The sequence below is a fragment of the Rhinopithecus roxellana genome, chromosome 5 (assembly GCF_007565055.1).
Source record: "Rhinopithecus roxellana isolate Shanxi Qingling chromosome 5, ASM756505v1, whole genome shotgun sequence".
Lineage (NCBI taxonomy): Eukaryota > Metazoa > Chordata > Mammalia > Primates > Cercopithecidae > Rhinopithecus > Rhinopithecus roxellana.
In genome coordinates this window covers 60,663,553-60,670,580 of record NC_044553.1, presented here as the reverse complement: position 1 = coordinate 60,670,580, position 7,028 = coordinate 60,663,553, and positions in this window count along the sequence as shown.

Below are 7,028 nucleotides of genomic sequence, written 5' to 3'. Positions count from 1 at the left end.
AGGTCAGTTCGAGACCAGCCTGGCCAACATGGTGAAATCCCGTCTCTACTAAAAATACAAAACTTAGCCAGGCGTGGTGGCTTGCACCTGTAGTCCCAGCTACTCTGGAAGCTGAGGCAGGAGAATCGCTTAAACCTAGGAGGTGGAGATTGAAATGAACTGAGATTGAGCCACTGCACTTCCAGCCTGGGTGACAGCGAGACTCCATCTCAAAACAAACAAACACAAAACTCTGTTATATCTGAAGCCTTAACCCACCTCTCAAATGGCAGTATTTTCTGAAATCTCATGTCAGTGTTACCCACCACATATTTTAGCATTTTGTCATTTATTCTACCTTCTGCTATGGGTTAGGCATTTGAGGTCTATCTTTTCTCCTAACTAGATTCACCTAAAATAGTGCCTGGTGATCTCTGTGGCTTCTGCAGAGGCTGATTAATGAGGGTCTGGATAGTGTTCAATATAAACTTTTTACTGGAAGAATGAAACAACCTAAGTGACTTGTTGCTGTTAATGCTGTGATGGCCTCATCTGTCCACCAGGGGGCACTAAATGGCTGGCTCTAAAAGATCCCTATACATTGTTGGGTCTTGGAGGGTGAATCATGTTTTGACCCTTCTCTGGTTTAGTTTTCCATGTTCAGTCAATTCTACTGTATCTTGTCTATTCTCTGTATTCCTACATTCACTGCTTGAGTAACTCCCCATCATCATTGCAGGGGTCCTGGCAAATGTATTGGCTTCAAACTTTTTTTTGAAAAATAAAAATTCCTAAAAAAATTATTTTAAAAGATGGGGTCTTGTTATGTTGGCCAAGTTGGTCTTGAACTCTTGGCCTCCCAAAGTGCTAGATTTATAGGCATAAGCCAGCATGCTCAGCCTCCAAACTTCTTATTGCCAAAAAAGTCCTCTATGATGCCACTGATAAGTACAAAGTACAAACGCAAACATGGAACTACAACCTTTTTTTTCAGATGGAGTCTCGCTGTGTCACCCAGGCTGGTGTGCAGTGGCACGATCTCGGCTCACTGCAACTTCCGCCTCCTGAACGATTCTCCTGCCTCAGCCTCCGGAGTAGCTGGGACTACAGGGGACCCCCACCACGCCCGGCTAATTTTTTTTGTATTTTTAGTAGAGACGGGGTTTCACCGTGTTAGCCAGGATGGTCTTGATCTCCTGACCTCGTGATCCACCTGCCTTGGGCTCCCAAAGTGCTGGGATTACAGGCGTGAGCCACCGCGCCCGTCCGGAACTACAACCTTTTTCAATCTGATCCTGATTACATTTCCTTTCCACATCCTGCCCTACATCTGATGCACTATGCATTCTATTTATTTTCATGTATCCCTCATGCTGTTCCCTCTAGCCTCCTATGCTCATTCCAACTCTTCTATCAAAGTCATGCATATCCTTCCAAGTGTAAGCCAGGTACAACAGACATGAAGCCTTTCCTGATTTCCTAGTCAGAAGTAATCACTCCTGCAGTCAGGACAAACTGGTCCTATCCCTGTTTAATATTTACTTCGTGGTTTTATGATGAAAATAACTACATTTCTGTTTTCCCACTAGAATGCAAGCTCCTGGAGGGCATCGATTGTGACTTTGTGTCTACCTCACAGGGCCTGCCACTTAGTAGGTGCCCAAAAGACGTTTATTCACCCTGGGCTTGCCTGTCCTGTCCTGGAGAAGGTAGGAGCAACAATAGTGTTGCCTTTAACCTGGACCTGATAGTTTTCTTCTTCCTCCAGAGAATCCCTGATCTCTCAAAATTTGGTTGAGATCAAAAGTTTATTTTGCTTGACAACTCCTTTTCTAGAGTTTTTTTTGTTTGTTTGTTTGTTTTTGTTTTTGTTTTCTCCCCTGAGACGGAGTTTTGCTCTGTCACCCAGGCTGGAGTGCAGTGGCCCAATCTCGGCACACTGCAACTTCCACCTCCCAGGTTCAAGCAGTTCTCCTGCCTCAGAGTAGATAGGATTACAGGCACACGCCACACGCCTGGCTAATTTTTGTATTTTTAGTGGAGACGGGGTTTCACCATGTTGGTCAGGCTGGTCTCGAACTCCTGATCTCGTGATCCACCCACCTCAGCCTCCCAAAGTGCTGGGATTACAAGCGTAAGCCCCCTCGCCTGGCCTTTACTTTTATTCTTTTTAAGAGTCAGACTAACTATTTTACTTAAAAGATACTAGGTTTAGAGGAAGAAGCATGGAAAGAAAGTTACTTTCTTTTTTTTTTGTTTTTTGTTTTTTGTTTTGAGACCGAGTCTCGCTCTGTTCCCCAGGCTGGGAGTGCAGTGGTGCGATCTCGGCTCACTGCAAGCTCTACCTCCTGGTTCACGCCATTCTCCTGCCTCAGCCTCCTGAGTAGCTGGGTCTACAGGCACCCGCCACCACATCTGGCTAACTTTTTTTTTTTTTTTTTGAGATGGAGTTTTGCTCTTGTTGCCCAGGCTGGAGTGCAATGGTGCGATCTCGGCTCACCACAACCTCCGCCTCCCAGATCCAAGCAATTCTCCTGCCTCAGCCTCCTGAGTAGCTAGTATTACAGGCATGCACCACCACGCCTGGCTCATTTTGTATTTTTAATAGAGACGGAGTTTCTCCATGTTGAGGCTGGTCTCGAATTCCCGACCTTAGGTGATCCGCCTGCCTCGGTCTCCCAAAGTGCTGGGATTACAGGCGTGAGCCACCGCGCCAGGCGAAAGTTACTTTCCTTGGGCAAGCTTGGTTATTTTGGGTAGATGATTTCTGTCAGTCACTCCTGATCAGTTCTCTGTTAACTGAGGGATAGAAATGAGCCCAATCTCACGGGAGTTCTATGGAAAGAAAGAGACTGGGAGAGTCTGTGTATAAAATCTGTCTGGGATGAGGGTCTGTGAGTCAGAGATCCTTAGAAGGCCTTTGGATGATGCAAAATAAACCGAGGCAACCCAGTGCTTTTTAAGGTAGGATTCGCCCAATCCAACATTGGCAATGGAGAAAAGAAGCAGTTGGTGGGTTTTTACAATAATGTTGCTGCTTTCCTTGTTTTTATGTATGGTTAGAATGAGCAACCTTTCTCAAATTATGATCACATTTTATTATTATTATTATTATTATTATTATTATTGAGACAGAGTCTCCCTCTGTTGCCCAGGCTGGAGTGTAGTGGCGCGGTCTCAGCTCACTGCAAGCTCCGCCTCCCGGGTTCACGCCATTCTCCTGCCTCAGCCTCCTGGGTAGCTGGGACTACAGGCACCTGCCGCCACGCCCGGCTATTTTTTTGTATTTTTAGTAGAGACGGCGTTTCACTGTGTTAGCCAGGATGGTAATTTCTTTATTGTTTTAGTAGAGATAGGGTTTCAACATATCGGCCAGGCTGGTCTTGAACTCCCGACCTCATGATCCGCCTGCCTTGGCCTCCCAAAGTGCTGGGATTACAGGTGTGAGCCACCACGCAGAGCCAGAATTTTATTTATTTTATTTTTTGTAAAGATGAGCTCTTGCTATGTTGCCCAAGCTGGCCTCAAACTCCTGGGCTCACGTGATCCTCCCACCTCAGCCTCTCAAAGTGCTTGGATTACAGGCATGAGCCACCATGCCGGGCCCAGTATTCCTTTTTATGGCTGAATAGTATTTCATTGGATATAACACGTTTTGTTTCCATCATCAACTGATGGACATTTGGGTCGTTTCCATTTTTTTGGCTATTACAAATAGTCCTGCTCCAAACAACTGTATAAGTTTTTGTGTGAACATATGTTTTCATTTCTCTTGGGTATATACTTAAGAATGGAGTTGCTGGGTCATATTGTGCTATGGTTTGAGTGTTTGCACCTCCACCAAAATCCATATGCTGAAATCTTAACCCCCGAAGTGATGATATTAGCAGTTTGGTACTTTTGGGAGGTAATTAGGTCATGAGGGCAGAGCCCTCATAGGAGAAGCCCCAAGAGCTACCTTGCCCTTTTACATCACATGAGGATACAGTGAGAAGGTGCCATCTATGAACCAGGAAACGGGATCTCACCAGATACCAAATCTGCCAGAACCTTGATATTGGGCTTCCCAGTCTCCAGAACTGCAACAAATAAACTTGTTTGTAAGCCACCCAGTCTACCTTATTTTGTTACAGCAGCCCAAATTACTGGACTAAGACCCATGGTAACTACCTTTAACCTTTTGAGGAACTGGCAGACTGTTTTCCAAAGCAGCTGCATCATTCTATATTTTCACCAGCAATGTATGAGGCTTCTGGTCTCTTTACATCCACACCAAACTTGTTATTGTCAATCTCTTTGGTTATACCCATCCTAGAGGGTATGAAGAGGTATTTCATTGTGGTTTTAATTTGCATTTGTCTGATGACTCAAAGATGTTTAGCATCTTTTCATGTGCTTATTTGCCATTTGTATGTATGTGTGTGTGTGTGTGTGTGTATATATGTCTATTCAGATTCTTTGCCCTTTTTCTTTTTTGAAACTGGGTCTCACTCTGTCCCTCAGGTGGAGTGCAGTGGTGCAATCACCGCTCACCACAGCCTCAACCTCCCTGGGCTCAGGTGATCTTCCTACCTCAGCCTCTTGAGTAGCTGGGACTACAGGTGTGTGCCACCATGCCCGGCTAGTTTTTAATTTTTCTAGAAATGGGGTTTCACCATGTTGCCCAGGCTGCTCTTGAACTCCTGGGCTCAATCAATCTGTCTGCCTCAGCTTCCCAAACTGCTGGGGTTATGGGGATGATCCACCAAGGGTGGCCCTCAGTTTTAAATTAGATTGTCTTCTTGTAAGACTTCTTTTTAATTTTTAAATTTTTTTTTAATTTTTATTTTTAGAGATGAAGTGTTGCTATGTTGCTCAGGCTAGCGTACATAGGCATGGTACTCCAGTGCATGCCATAGTGCACTTCAGCCTTGAACTCCTGGCATTAGGCAAACCCTCCACCTCAGCCTCCCCAACAGCTGGGACTACAGGTGTGCATCAGCATGCCCAGCCTTCCTTTGCTGAATACTGAATACTGAAGACTAGACTTATCAGATATATGACTTGCAAATATTTTCTTCCATTTCGTGGGTTATTTCTTTCCTTTATTGATAGCATCTTTTGAAGCACAAAAGTCATGAAGATGTATCTATATTTTCTACTGAGAGTTTTATAGTTTTAGCTCTTATGTTTAGGTCTTTGATCCATGTTGAGTTTTTTAAAAAAATATTTATTTATTTATTGAGACAGAGTCTAACTCTGTCACCCAGGCTGGAGTGCAGTGGTGCAATCTCGGCTCACTGCAACCACTGCCCACTGGATTCAAGCAATTCTCATACCTCAGCCTCCTGAGCAGCACCTCCTGATTACAGGTGCCTGCCACCACGCCCAGCTAATTTTTGTATTTTTAGTAGAGACAGGGTTTTACCATGTTGGCCAGGCTGTTCTTGAACTCCTGACCACAAGTGATCTGCCCGCTTCGGCCTCCTGAAGTGCTGGATTACAGACATGAGCCACTGAACTCCGCCCTTGAATTTATTTTTGTGTATAGTATAAGCCAGGGGTCCAGTTTTCTTCTTTTGCATGTGGATATCCAGTTGTTCCAGTATCATTTGTTAAAAAGACTTATTTTCCCATTAAATGGTCTTGGTCCCCGTTTTGTAAATCAATTGACCAGTCTCTGGACTCACAATTCTATTCCATTGATTTTCGTGTTTGTCCTTATGGCAGTAACACACTGTCTATATTACTGTAGCTTTGTAAAAAAATTTGAAATTTTAGGAGTGTGAGTCTGCCAATTTTGCTCTTTTTCGAGATTATTTGGCTACTGTGGGTCTTTTGCATTTCCATGTCAATTTTAGAATCAGCTTATCAGTTTCTGAAAAAAGACAGCTGGGACTTTAATAGTGAATACACTGAATATGTAGATCGATTTAGGGAGTACTGCCATCTTAATTATATATATATGTATATACTTTATTTTTTTATTTAATTTTTTTGAGATGGAGTCTTGCTCTTGTCACCCAAGCTGGAGTGTAGTGGTACAATCTTGGCTCACTGCAGCCTCTACCTCCTGCATTCAAACGATTCTCCTGCCTCAGCCTCCAGAGTAGCTAGGAGTACAGGCACACTCCACCATGCCTGGCTGATTTTTGTATTTTTAGTAGAGAAGGGGTTTTACCATGTTGGCCAGGCTGGTCTTGAACTCCTGACATCAAGTGACTTGCCTTGGCATCCCAAAGTTCTGGGTTTATAGGCATGAGCCACCATACCTGGCTCATCTTAACAATATTAAGTCTTCCAATCCGTGAACACAGGATGTCTCTTCATGTATTTAGGTCCTTAATTTCTTTCCTTGGTGTTCCATAGTTTTCAGTGTACAAGCCTTGCACTTCTTTATTTATTTATTCCTAAGTATTTTGGGATTTTTTTCTGCTGTAAATGGAATTGTTTTCTTAATTTCATTCTCAGATTTTTAAAATTGCTATTGTATGGAAGTACAATTGAATTTTTATATTGATTTATTTTTTCCTAATTTGTTTTTAGAGTCAGAGTTTTTCTGTCACTGAGGCTGGAGTGTGGTGGTGCATTCATAGCTCACTGCAACTTTTAACTCCGGGGCTCAGGTGATCCTGCCACCTCAGCCTCCTGAGTAGCTGGAACTACAGGTGTACATCCCCACACCTGGCTAATTAAAAAAAATTTTTTTTTGTAGAGATGGTCTTGCCATCTTGCCCAGGTTGGGCTCAAACTCCTGATCTCAAGTGATCCTCCCACCTCGGTTTCCCAAAGTGTTGCGATTACAGGCGTGAGCCACTTTGCCCAGCTATATTGATTTGTATCTTGCAAGTTCAGTAACCTTGCTGAACATATTTGTTTTTAATAGTTTTTTTATGGATTTCTTGGTATTCTCTCTAAATAAGATCATGTCATCTGCAAATATAGAGAGTTTTATTTCTTCCTTTCCATTTTGTGTGGCTTTTATTTCACTTTCTTTCTTTATTACCTGGGCTAGAACCTCCAGTACAATGTTGAATAAAAGTGGCAAGAGCAGGCATCCCTCTCTTGTT